This window comes from Ricinus communis, chromosome 3 (assembly GCF_019578655.1).
Source record: "Ricinus communis isolate WT05 ecotype wild-type chromosome 3, ASM1957865v1, whole genome shotgun sequence".
Lineage (NCBI taxonomy): Eukaryota > Viridiplantae > Streptophyta > Magnoliopsida > Malpighiales > Euphorbiaceae > Ricinus > Ricinus communis.
In genome coordinates this window covers 7,045,755-7,060,403 of record NC_063258.1, presented here as the reverse complement: position 1 = coordinate 7,060,403, position 14,649 = coordinate 7,045,755, and positions in this window count along the sequence as shown.

The following is a 14,649-nucleotide window of genomic DNA, read 5'->3' as shown; positions in this document are numbered from 1 at the left end:
TAATTACGAGACTGAGAAAACAGACTCGTAGAAGGGGTAAATTTTTTAATATGTGAAGACAACCCCGTAATACGGGGATATTTATGAATCTGAGGAAATTACCTCATAATTATGGTATATTTGTGAGTATGACAAATAAAGCCCTTAAATCGGTTAATTTTATAATATGAGAAACTAACCCCATAAAAGGGGTATATTTGTAGTATAAGAAAATAACCCCATAAAAAGTGTATATTTATGAATTTGAGAAAACAACACTATAATAGTGCTAATAATTTAGAATGAGAAAATGACCACGTAAAGTGGTATATTAAGAAAATAACCACATAAAATGTGTATATTTATGAATATGAGAAAACAACCCCGTAAAAAGTGTAATTGCGAGTCCGAGAAAACCGCCTCGTAGAAGTGGTAAATTTCTTAATATTAGAAAATAACTCCATAATACGGGGATATTTATCAATCGGAGAAAAACCCGTAATTTTGGTATATTTGTGAGAATGCGAGAACAACCCCTTAAATGGGTTAATTTTATAATATGAGAAAACAACCCCGTAAAGTGGTATATTTGTCAATATAGGAAAATAAGCTCATAAAACGTTTATATTTATGAATTTGAGAAAACAACACCATAATAGTGCTAGTAAATTAGTATGAGAAAATGACCCCATAAAAGTGGTATATTTATTAATATAAAAAAATAAACTAGTAAAACTTGTATATTTATGAATTTGAGAAAACAACCCCGTAAAAGTAGTGTAATTGCGAGTCTAAGAAAATAGCCTCAAAGAAGGGGTAAATTTTTTACTACGAGAAAACAAATTCGTAATACGGGGATATTTATCAATCAGACAAAATAACCCCGTAAAAGTAATGTAGAAGGGGTAAATTTTTTAAAATGTGAAAATAATTCCGTAATACGGGGATATTTATGAATATGGGGAAATAACCTCGTAATTGTGGTATATTTGTGAGTATGAGAAAACAATCCCTTAAATAGGTTAATTTTATAATATGAGAAAACAACCCCGTAAAAGGGGTATATTTGTCAATATAAGAAAATAACTCCGTAAAACGTGTATATTTATGAATTTGAGAGATCAACTCCATAATAGGCTTAATAATTTAATATGAGAAAAGAATCCCGTAAAAGAGTTATATTTCACAAGATAAGAAAATAACCTCGTAAAAGTGGTATATTTATCAATATAAGAAAACATCTCCGCAAAAGAAGTGTAATTGCGAGTTTGAGAAAATAGCCTCGCAGAAGTGGTAAATTTTTTAATATGAGAAAACAGCATCGTAGATGTGGTATATTTTTTAATATGAGAAAACAACCCCGTAATATGGGGATATTTATCAATTGGTGAAAATAACATCGTAATTTTGGTATATTTGTGAGTATGAGAAAACAACCCCTTAAATGGGTTAATGTTATAATATGAAAAAAACAACCCCGTAAAAGAGGTATATTTGTCAATATAAGAAAATAATCCCGTAAAACGTGTTTATTTATGAATTTGAGAACACAACCCCAGAATAGTGCTAATAATGTAATATGAGAAAATAACCCCGTAAAAGTAGTATATTTATCAATATAAGAAAATATCCCCATAAAACATGTATATTTATGAATCTGAGCAAACAACCCTGTAAAAGTAGTGTAATTGCGAATCTAAGAAAACAGTCTCGTAGAACGGGTACATTTTTTAATACGAGAAAACATCCTCATAGAAGGGGTATATTTTTTAATATGTGAAAATAATCCCGTAATACTGTGATATTTAAGAATATGAGAAAATAACCTCATAATTGCGGTATATTTGTGAGTATGAGAAAATAACCCCTTAAATGGGTTAATTTTATAATATGAAAAAACAACCCCGTAAAATGGATATATTTGTCAATATAAAAAAATAGCTCCGTAAAGCGTGTATATTTATGAATTTGAGAAAATAACCCCATAAAAATAGTGTAATTAAGAGTTTGAGAAAACGGCCTCGTAGAGGGAGTAAATTTTTTAATATGAGAAAACAACCTCGTAATACGGGGATATTTATCAATCGGTGAAAATAACCCCATAATTTTGGTATTTGTGATTATGAGAAAACCACCTCTTAAATGGGTTAATTTTATAATATAAGAAAATAACCACGTAAAAGGGGTATATTTATCGATATAAGAAAATAACCCCATAAAACATGTATATTTATGAATTTGAGAAACGACCCAATAATAGTGCTAATAATTTAATATGAGAAAACGACCTCGTAGAAGTGGTGTATTTATCAATATAAGAAAATAACCCCGTAAAATATATATATTTATGAATCTAAGAAAATAACCTTGTAAAAGTATTGTCATTGCGAGTCTGAGAAAACAACCTCGTGGAAGTGGTAAATTTTTTAATACGAGAAAACAGCCTCGTGGAAGGGGTAAATTTTTTAATATAAGATAATAACCCTATAATACGGGGATATTTATAAATCGGGGAAAATAACCACGTAATTGTGGTATATTTGTGAGTATGATAAAACAGCCCCTTAAATGGGTTAATTTTACATATTGACAAAAATACCACTTTTTCGGGGTTGTCTTCTCATGTTGAAAGATATACCCCTCTTACAGGGTTGTTTCCTCATATTGACAAATATACCAGTTTTTTGGGATTGTTTTCTCATGTCGAAAGACATACTCCTCTTATGGGGTTGTTTTCTCATATTGACAAATATACCACTTTTTTAGGGTTCTTTTCTCATGTTGAAAGATATACCCCTCTAACGGAGCTGTTTTCTAATATTGACAAATATACCCCTCTTTCGGGGTTGTTTTCTAATATTGACAAATATAACACTCTTTTAGGATTGTTTTCTCATGTTGAAAGATACACCCATCTTAAGGGGTTGCTTTCTCATATTGACAAATATACAACTTTTTTGGGTTTGTTTTCTCATGTTGAAAGATATACCCCCTTAGGGGGTTGTTTCTAATATTAACAAATAAACCCCTCTTACGGGGTTGTTTTCTCATATTGACAAAAATACCACCTTTTTGGGGTTGTTTTCTCATATTGAAAGATATACCCCTCTTACGGGGTTGTTTTTTCATATTGACAAATATACCACTTCTTTCGTGTTGTTCTCTCATGTTGAAAGATATACCCCTCTTGCGGGTTCGTTTTCTCATGTTGAAAGATGTACCCCTCTTACAGGGTTATTTTCTAATATTGACAAATATACCACTTTTTTGGGGTTGTTTTCTCGATTGAAAGATATACTCCTCTTACGGGGTTGTTTTCTAATATTAACAAATTTACCTCTCTTACGGGATTGTGTTTCTCATATTGACAAAAATACCACTGTTTTTGGGTAGTTTTCCTATATTGAAAGATATACCCCTCTTGCGGGGTTGTTTTCTCATATTGACAAATGTACCACTTCTTTTCTGTTGTTTTAAAATGTTAAAAGATATACCCCTCTTACGGGGCTGTTTTCTAATATTAACAAATATACCACTTTTTTTGGGATTGTTTTCTCATGTTCAAAGATATACACATCTTACGGGATTATTTTTTCATATTGACAAATATACCACTTTATTGCGGTTGAATTCTCATGTTCAAAGATATACCTCTCTTACAGGGTTGTTTTCTCATATTGACAAATATACCATTTTTTTGGGATTGTTTTCTCATGTCGAAAGATATACCCCTCTTACGGGGTTGTTTTCTCATATTGACAAACATATCACTTTTTTGGGGTTGTTTCCTCATATTGAAAGATATACCCCTCTTACAGAGTTGTTTTCTAATATTGGCAAATACACCCCTCTTTCGGGGTTGTTTTCTAATATTGACAATTATATAATACTTTTTTGGGATTGGTTTCTCATGTTGAAAGATGCACCCATCTTAAGGGGTTGTTTTCTCATATTGACAAATATACCACTTTTTTGGGTTTATTTTCTCATGTTGAAAGATATACCCCTCTTATGGTATTTTTTCTAATATTGACAAATGTAACACTTTTTTGGGATTGTTTTCTCATATTGAATGATATACACCTCTTACGGGATTATTTTCTAATATAGACAATTGTACCACTTTTTTGGTATTGTTTTCTCATGTTTAAAGATATATCCCTCTTACGGCGTTGTTTTCTCATATTGAAAGATATACCCCTCTTACGGGATTATTTTCTAATATTGACAAATATACCACTTCTTTCGTGTTATTTTCTCAAGTTGAAAGGAATACCCCTCTTACGGGGTTGTTTTCTCATATTGACTAACACCACTTTTTTGGGATTGTTTTCTCATGTTGAAACATATACTCCTCTTACGGGATTGTTTTCTCATATTGAGAAAAATACCACATTTTGGGGGTTGTTTTCTCATGTTGAAAGATATACCCCACTTAGGGGGTTGTTTTCTAATATTGACAAATTTACCCATCTTATGACGTTGTTTTCTCATGTTGAAAGATATACCCCTCTTACGGGGTTGTTTTCTAATATTAACAAATATACCCTTCTTACGGGGTTATTTTCTAATATTAACCAATATACCCCTCTTACGTGGTTGTTTTCTCATATTCACAAATATACCACTTTTTTAGGGTTGTTTTCTCTTGTTGAAAGATATACCCCACTTACGGAGTTGTTTTCTCATATTGACAAATATACCACTTCTTTCATGTTATTTTCTCATATTGAAAGATATACCCCTCTTGCGGGGTTGTTTTATCATATTAACAAATATACCACTTTTTTGGGGTTGTCTTCTCATGTGAAAAGATATACCCCTCTTAGGGGGTTGTTTTCTCATATCGACAAATATACCCCTTCTTTGGGATTGTTTTCTCATGTCGAAAGATATATCCCTCTTACGGGGTTGTCAAATATACCACTTTTTTGGGTTTGTTTTCTCAAGTTGAAAGATATAATCCTCCTACGGAGTTGTTTTCTCATATTGATAAATATACCACTCTTTTGTGATTGTTTTCTCATGTCGAAAGATATACCCCACTTATGGGTTTGCTTTCTAATATTGATAAATATACCACTTTTTTGGGAATGTTTTCTCATGTTGCAAGATATACCCATCTTACGGGGTCGTTTTTTAATATTGACAAACATACCATTTTATTGGATTGTTTTCTCATGTTGAAAGATAAACCCCTCTTTCGGGGTTGTTTACTAATATTGACAAATATAACACTTTTTTGGGATTGTTTTCTCATGTTGAAAGATACACACATCTTAAGTGGTGGTTTTCTCATATTGACAAAAATACCACTTTTTTGGGTTTATTTTCTCATGTTGAAAGATATACCCTTCTAACGGGGTTGTTTTCTAATATTGACAAATATACCCCTCTTACGGGGTTATTTTCTCATAATGGCAAATATAACCCTCTTACGGGGTTGTTTTCTCATAATGACAAATATACCATTATTTTTGGGATTGTTTTCTCATGTTGAAAGATATACCACTCTTACAGGGTTGTTTTCTCTTATTGACAAATATACCACTATTTTGGGATTGTTTTCTCATGTTGAAAGATATACCCCTCTTATGGGGTTGTTTTCTAATATTAACAAATATACCCCTCTTACGGGGTTGCCTTCTAATATTGAGAAATATACCCCTCTTATGGGGTTTTTTTCTAATATTGACAAATATACCACTTTCTTGAGTTGTTTTCTCATGTTGAAAGATACCTCTTATGGGGTTGTTTTCTCATATTGACAAATTTACCACTTTTATGGGGTTGTTTTCTAATATTAACAAATATACCACTTTTTGGGGTTGTTTTCTCATGTTGAAAGTTATACCCCTCATACGGGGTTGTTTTCTCATAGTGACAAATATACCACTTTTTGGGGTTGTTTTCTCATGTCAAAAGATATACACCTCTTACTTGGTTGTTTTCTCATATTGAAAAATATACAACTTTCTTGGGATTGTTTTCTCTTATTGAAAGATATACACATCTTACCAGTTGTTTTCTAATATTGACAAATATACCACTTTTTTCGGGCTGTTTTCTCATGTTGAAACATATACCCTCTTATGGGGTTGTTTTCTCGTATTGACTAATATACCACTATTTTGAGATTGTTTTCTCAAGTTGAAAGATACACTCCTCTTACGGGGTTAATTTCTCATATTGATAAATTTACCACTTTTATGGGGTTGTTTTCTAATATTAAGAAATATACCACTTTTTTAGGAATGTTTTCTTATGTTGAAAGATATACCCATCTTACGGGGTTGTTTTCTAATATTGACAAACATACCAGTTTTTGGGATTGTTTTCTCATGCTGAAAGATATACCCATCTTTCCGGGTTGTTTTCTAATATTGACAAATATAACACTTTTTTGGCATTGTTTTCTCATGTTGAAAGATATACGCCTCTTACAGGGATTGTTTTCTCATATTGAGAAAAATACCACATTTTGGGGGTTGTTTTCTCATGTTGAAAGATATACCCCACTTAGGGGTTGTTTTCTAATATTGACAAATATACCCATCTTACGGGGTTGTTTTCTCATATTGACAAATATACCACTTTTTGAGGTTGTTTTCTCATGTTGAAAGATATACCCCTCTTACGGGGTTATTTTCTAATATTAATAAATATACCCCTCTTACGGGGCTATATTCTAATATTAACCAATATACCCCTCTTACGTGGTTGTTTTCTCATATTCACAAAAATACCACTTTTTGGGGTTGTTTTCTCATGTTGAAAGATATACCCCTCTTACGGAGTTGTTTTCTCATATTGACAAATATACCACTTCTTTCGTGTTGTTTTCTCATGTTGAAAGATATACCCCTCTTGCGGGTTGTTTTCTAATATTTACAAATATACCACTTTTTGGGATTGCTTTATCTAGTTGAAAGATATACCCCTCTTACGGGGTTGTTTCCTCATATTAACAAATATACCACTTTTTAGGGTTGTCTTCTCATGTGGAAAGAGATACCCCTTTTAGGGGGTTGTTTTCTCATATCGAAAGATATACCCCTTTTTTGAGTTGTTTTCTCATGTCGAAAGATATACCCTTCTTACGGGGATGTCAAATATACCAGTTTTTTGGGTTTGTTTTCTCATGTTGAAAGATAGACCCCTCTTACAGAGTTGTATTCTCATATTGACAAACATACCACTTTTTTGGGAATGTTTTCTCATGTTTAAAGGTATACCCGTCTTACGGGGTTGTTTTCTAATATTGACAAATATACCATTTTATGGGATTGTTTTCTCATGTTGAAAGATATACCCCTCTTTCCGGGTTGTTTTCTAATATTGACAAATATAACACTTTTTTGGGATTGTTTTCTCATGTTACACACATCTTAAGGGGTGGTTTTCTCATATTGACAATTATACCCCTTTTTCGTGGTTGTTTTCTTATATTGAAAAATATACCATTCTTTTGGGATTGTTTTCTCATGTCGAAGATATACCCCTCTTACGGGTTTGCTTTTTAATATTGATAAATATACCAATTTTTTGGGGTTGTTTTCTGATGTTGATTAATACACCCCTCTTGCGGGGTTGTTTTCTCATATTGACAAATATACCACTTTTTTAGGGTGTTTTCACATGTTTAAAGATATACTCTTCCTACCGGGTTGTTTTCTAATATTGACAAATATACCACTTTTTTGGGATTGTTTTCTCATGTTGAAAGATATACCACTCTTACGGAGTTGTTTTCTAATATTGACGATTATACCCCTCTTTCGGGGTTGTTTTCTTATATTGACAAATATACCACTTTTTTGGGATTGTTTTCTCATATTGACAAAAATACCACTTCTTTGGGATTATTTTCTCATGTTGAAAAATATACCCATCTTATGGGGTTGTTTTCTCATATTGACAAATATAGCACTTTTTTCGGGTTGTTTTCTCATGTTGAAAGATATACTCCTCTTACGTGGTTCTTTTCTAATATTGACAAATATACCACTTTTTTGGGATTATTTTCTCATGTTGAAAGATATACCACTCTTGCAGAGTTGTTTTCTAATATTGACAATTATACCCCTCTTTCGGGGTTGTTTTCTTATATTGACAAATATACCACATTTTCGGATTGTTTTGTCATGTTGAATCATATACTCCTCTTACGGGGTTGTTTTTTTATATTGATAAATATACCACTTTTTTGGGAATGTTTTCTCATGTTGAAATATATGCTCCTCTTACGGGGTTGTTTTCAAATATTGACAAATATACCACTATTTTGGGGTTGTTTTCTCATGTTGAAAGATATACCCCTCTTATGGGGTTGTTTTCGAATATTGGAAATATACCACTTTTTAGGGTTATTTTCTCATGTTGAAAGATATACCCCTCTTACGGGGATGTTTTCTTATATTAACAAATATACCACTTTTTTGGGATGGTTTTCTCATGTTGAATGATATACCCCTCTTACGGGTTATTTTCTAATATTAACAAATATACCCCTCTTACGGGGTTGATTTTTCATATTGATAAAAATTCCATTTTTCTAGGGTTGTTTTCTCATGTGGAAAGATATACCCCTCTTACGGGGTTTCCTTCTAATATTGATAAATTTACCACTTTTTTGGGGTTGTTTTCTCATATCGAAATATATACCCCTCTTACGGGGTTGTTTTCTCATATTGACCAATATACCACTTTTTGGAATTGTTTTTCTCATGTTGAAAGATATACCTCTCTTATGGGTTTATTTTCTAATCATATTGACAAATATACCACTTTTTGGGATTGTTTTCTCATGTTGAAAGATATACCCCTCTTACAGGGTTATTTTCTAATATTGATAAATATAAGACTTTTTTGGGGTTGTTTTCTCATGTTGAAAGATATACCCCTCTAACGGGGTTATTTTCTAATATTAACAAATATACCCCTCTAACGGGGTTATTTTCTTAGATTGACAAATGTACCACTTTTTTGGGGTTGTTTTCTCATGTTGAAAGATATACCCCTTTTTTGGAGTTGTTTTGTCATGTTGAAAGATATACCCATCTTACGGGATTGTTTTCTCATATTGACAAATATACTACTTCTTTCGTGTTGTTTTCTCATGTTCAAAGATATACCCCTCTTACGGGGTTGTCTTCTTATATTGCCAAATACACCACTTTTTAGGGTTGTTTTCTCATGTTGAAAGATATACCCCTCTTACGGGGTTGTTTTCTCATATTGACAAATATAACACTTTTTTCGGATAGTTTTCTCATGTTGAAAGATATACCCCTCTTACGAGGTTGTTTTCTAATATTAACAAATATACCCCTCTTACGGGGTTGTTTTCTCATATTGAAAGAAATTCCATTTCTCTAGGGTTGTTTTCTCATGTGGAATGATATACCCCTCTTACGGGGTTATTTTCTGATATTGACAAATATACCAGTTTTTGGAATTATTTTCTCATATTGAAAGATATACGTATCTTATGGGGTTATTTTCTAATCATATTGACAAATACACCACTTTTTTATGGTTGTTTTCTCATGTTGAAAGATATACCCCTCTTACGGAGTTGTTTTCTAATATTGATAATTGTACCCCTCTTTTGGGGTTGTTTCATTATATTAACAAATAAACCACTTTTTGGGATTGTTTTCTCATGTTGAAAGACAAATCCCTCTTACGGGGTTGTTTTTAATATTGACAAATATACCACATTTTAGGGATTGTTTTCTTATGTTGAAAGATCTACCCATCTTACGAGGTGGTTTTCTCATATTGACAAATATAGCACTTTTCCGGGTTGTGTTCTCATGTAGAAAAATGTACCCCTCTTACATGGTTGTTTTCTAATATTGACAAATATACCACTTTTTTAGGGTTGTTCTCTCATATTGAAAGATATACCGCTCTTACGGGGTTATTTTCGAATATTGACAAATACACCACTATTTTGGGGTTGTTTTCTCATGTTGAAAGATATACCCCTCTTACGGGGTTGTTTTCGAATATTGACAAATATACCACTTCTTTCGTGTTGTTTTGTCATGTTGAAAGCTATACCCCTCTTACGTGGTTGTTTTCTAATATTGACAAATATACCACTTCTTTCATGTTGTTTTCTCATGTTGAATGATATATCCTTCTTACGAAGTTGTTTTCGAATATTGACAAATACACCACATTTTTGGGGTTATTTTCTCATGTTGAAAGATATACCCCTCCTATGGGGTTGTTTTCTAATATTAACAAATATACCCCTCTTACGCGGTTGTTTTTTCATATTGACAAAAATACCACTTTTCTGGGGTTGTTTTCTCATGTGGAAAGATATACCCCACTTACGGGGTCTTTTTTCTAATATTGATAAATTTACCACTTTTTTGGGGTTGTTTTCTCATGTCGAAATATATACCCCTCTTACGGTGTTATTTTCTCATATTGACAAATATACCACTTTTTGGAATCGTTTTCTCATGTTGAAAGATATACCTCTCTTATGGGGTTATTGTATAATCATATAGACAAATATACCACTTTTTTGGGGTTGTTTTCTCATGTTGAAAGATATACCCATCTTACGGGGTTGCTTTCTAATATTGACAGATATACACCTCTTATAGGGTATTTTTTAATATTGACAAACATACCCCTCTTATGGGGTTGTTTTCTAATATTGTCAAATAAACCATATTTTAGGGACTGTTTTCTCATGTTGAAAGATATACCCATCTTACGAGGTTGTTTTCTCATACTAACAAATATAGCACTTTTTCCGGGTTGTTTTCTCATGTTGAAAGATATACCCCTCTCACGGAGTTTTTCTAATATTGACAAATGTACCTCTTACGAGGTTGCTTTCTCATATTGACAAAAATACCACTTTTTTGGAGTTGTTCTCTCATGTTGAAAAATATACCCCTCTTACGGGGTTGTTTTCTAATATTGACAAATATACCACTCTTTGGGATAGTTTTATCATGTTGAAAGATATACCCCTCTTACGGGGCTGTTTTCTAAGATTAACAAATATACCCCTCTTACGGGGTTATTTTCTCATGTTGAAAGATATACCCCTCTTACGGGGTTGTTTTCTAATATTAACAAATATACCCCTCTTACGGGTTTGTTTTCTCGTATTAACAAATATACCCCTCTTATCCGAATATTTTCTCATGTCGAAAGATATACCCCTCTTACGGGGTTGTTTTCTCATATTGACAAAAATATCACTTTTTGGTGTTGTTTTCTAATGTTGAAAGATATATCCCTCTCACGGGGTTGCCTTCTGATATTGAGAAATGTACCCCTCTTACGGGGTTATTTTCAAATATAGACAATTATACCCCTCTTTCGGGGTTGTTTTCTTATATTGATAAATATACCACTTTTTGGAATTGTTTTCACATGTTGAAAGATATACCCCTCTTAGGGGTTGTTATCCAATATTGACAATTATACCCCTCTCTAGGGTTTTTTTTTATATTGACAAATATACCACTTTTTGGGATTGTTTTCTCATGTTGAAAGATATACCCCTCTTATGGGGTTGTTTTCTAATATTGACAAATATACAATTTTTGGGATTGTTTTCTTATGTTGAAAGATATACCCATCGTACAGGGTTGTTTTCTCATATTTACAAATATAGCACTTTTTTCGGGTTGTTTTCTCATGTTGAAAGATATACCCCTCTTCCGCAAGTTGTTTTCTAATATTGGCCAATATACCACTTTTTTGGAGTTGTTTTCGTATGTTGAAACATATACCCCTCTTACGGGGTTGTTCTCTAATATTAATAAATATACCCATCTTACGGGGTTGTTTTCTAATATTGACAAATGAACCTCTTATGGGGTTCCTTTCTCATATTGACAAATATACCACTTTTTTGGAGTTGTTTTCTTATGTCGAAATATATACCCCTCTTACGGGGTTGTTTTCTCATATTGACAAATGTATCATTTTTTTGGAATTGTTTTCTAATGTTTAAAGATATACCACGCTTACGGGGTTGTTTTCTAATACTAAAAGATATACTCCTCTTACGGGGTTGTTTTCTAAAATTATCAAAAATACCCCTTTTACGGGGTTGTTTTCTCATATTGATAAAAATACCACTTTTTTAGGGTTGCTTTTCATGTTGAAAGATATATCCCACTTACGGGGTTTCCTTCTAGTATTGAGAAATATACCCCTCTTATGGGGTTCTTTTCTAATATTGACAAACATACCACTTTTTTGGGGTTGCTTTCTTATGTTGAAAGATATACCCCTCTTACAGGGTTATTTTCTAATATTGATAAATATACCAGTTTTTTGGGGTCGTTTTCTCATGTTGAAAGATATACCCATCTTTTGGGGTTGTTTTGTAATATTAACAAATATACCCCTCTTACGGGGTTGTTTTCTCATTTTGACAAAAATACCATTTTTTTGGGGTTGTTTTCTCATGTTGAAAGATATACCCCTCTTACGGGGTTGTTTTCTAATATTGACTAATATACCACTTCTTTCGGGTTATTCTCTCATGTTGAAAGATATAGCTTTCTTGCAAGGTTGGTTTCCAATATTGACAAATATACCACTTTTTGGGGTTGTTTTCTTTTGTTGAAAGATATACTCCTTTTACGGGGTTGTTTGCTCATATTGACAAATATACCACTATTTCAGATTGTTTTCTTATGTTGAAAGATATACCCCTCTTACGGGGTTTTTCAAATATTGACAAACGTACCTCTTATGGGGTTGCTTTCTCATATTGACAAAAATATCACTTTTTAAGGGTTGTTTTCTCATGTTGAAAGATATACGCCTCTTACGGGGTTGTTTTCTTATATCAACAAACGCATCCCTCTTAATGGGTTGTTTTCTTGTATTGACCAATATACCATTTTTTTGGGATTGTTTTCTCATGTTGAAAGATATAACCCTGTTACGGGGTTGTTTTCTAATATTAAAAAATATACCCCTCTTACGGGTTCTTTTCTAATATTGACATATATACCAGTTCTTTGGGGTTGGTTTCTCATGTTGACAAATATACACGTCTTGCGGGGTTGCTTTCTCATACTGACAAATATATCACCTCTTTAGGGTTGTTTTCTCATGTTGAAATATATACCCCTCTAACGAGATTGTTTTCTAATATTTACAAATATACTACTTTTTTGGGGTTGTTTTCTCATGTTGAAAGATATACCCATCTTACGGGGTTGTTTTCTGATATTGACAAATATACCACTTTTTTGGGGTCGTTTTCTCATGTTGAAAGATATATCCATCTTACAAGGTTGTTTTCTCATACTGAAAAATATACCACTTTTTTGGGATTCTTTTCCCATGTTGTAAGATATACCCCTCTTACGGCGTTTTTCTAATATTGACAAATGTACCTCTTACGAGGTTGCTTTCTCATATTGACAAAAATACCACTTTTTTGGGGTTGTGTTTCTCATGTTGAAAGATATATCCCTCTTACGGGGTTGTTTTCTAATATTGACAAATATACCACTCTTTGGGATAGTTTTATCATGTTGCAAGATATACCCCTCTTACAGTGCTGTTTTCTAAGATTAAAAAATATACCCCTCTTACGGGGTTGTTTTCTCATATTGATAAAAATACCACTTTTTTAGGGTTGTTTTCTCATGTTGAAAGATATACCTCTCTTACGGGGTTGTTTTCTCATATTGACTAATGTACCACTTTGTTTCTATTGTTTTCCCATGTTGAAAGATATACCCCTTTTACGGGGGTAGATTTCTCACACTGACCAAAATTCTACTTTTTTGGGATTCCTTTCTCATGTTGAACGAAATACCCCTCTTACGGGTTGTTTTCTCATATTGACAAATATACCACTTTTTGTGGTTGTTTTCTCATGTTGAAAGATATACCCCTCTTAGGGGGTTATTTTCTAATAATGACAAATTTACCACTTTTTTGGGTTGTGTTCTCATGTTGAAAGATGTACTCCTCTTACGGGGTTGTTTTCTAATATTGACAAATATACCACTTTTTTCGGGTTGTTTTCTCATGTTGAAAGATATACCCCTCTTACACGGTTGTTTTCAAATATTGACAAATATACCACTTTTTTTGGGGTTGTTTTCTTCTGTTGAAAGATATACTCCTCTTACGGGGTTGTTTTCTCATATTGACAAATATACCACTCTTTGGGATTGTTTTCTCATGTTGAAAGATATACCCCTCCTGTGGGGTCGTTTTCTCATATTGACATATATTATACTTTTTTGGGGTTGTTTTCTCATGTTGAAAGATATACTCCCTTTATGGAATTGTTTTCTAACATTAACAAACACATCCCTCTTACGGGGTTGTTTTCTTATATTGACAAATATACCAATTTTTTGAGAATGTTTTCTCATGTTCAAAGATATACCCCTCTTACGGGGTTGTTTTCTAATATTAAAAATATAGCCCTCTTACGGGGTTGTTTTCTCATATTGACAAATATACCACTTTTTTTGGGTTGTTTTCTCATGTTGAAAGATATACCTCTCTTACAGGCTTCTTTTCTAATATTGACAAATATACCACTTCTTTGAGGTTGTTTTCTCATGTTGAAAGATATACCCGTCTTGCGGAGTTGTTTTCTTATATTGACAAATATACCACTTCTTTGTGGTTGTTTTCTCATAT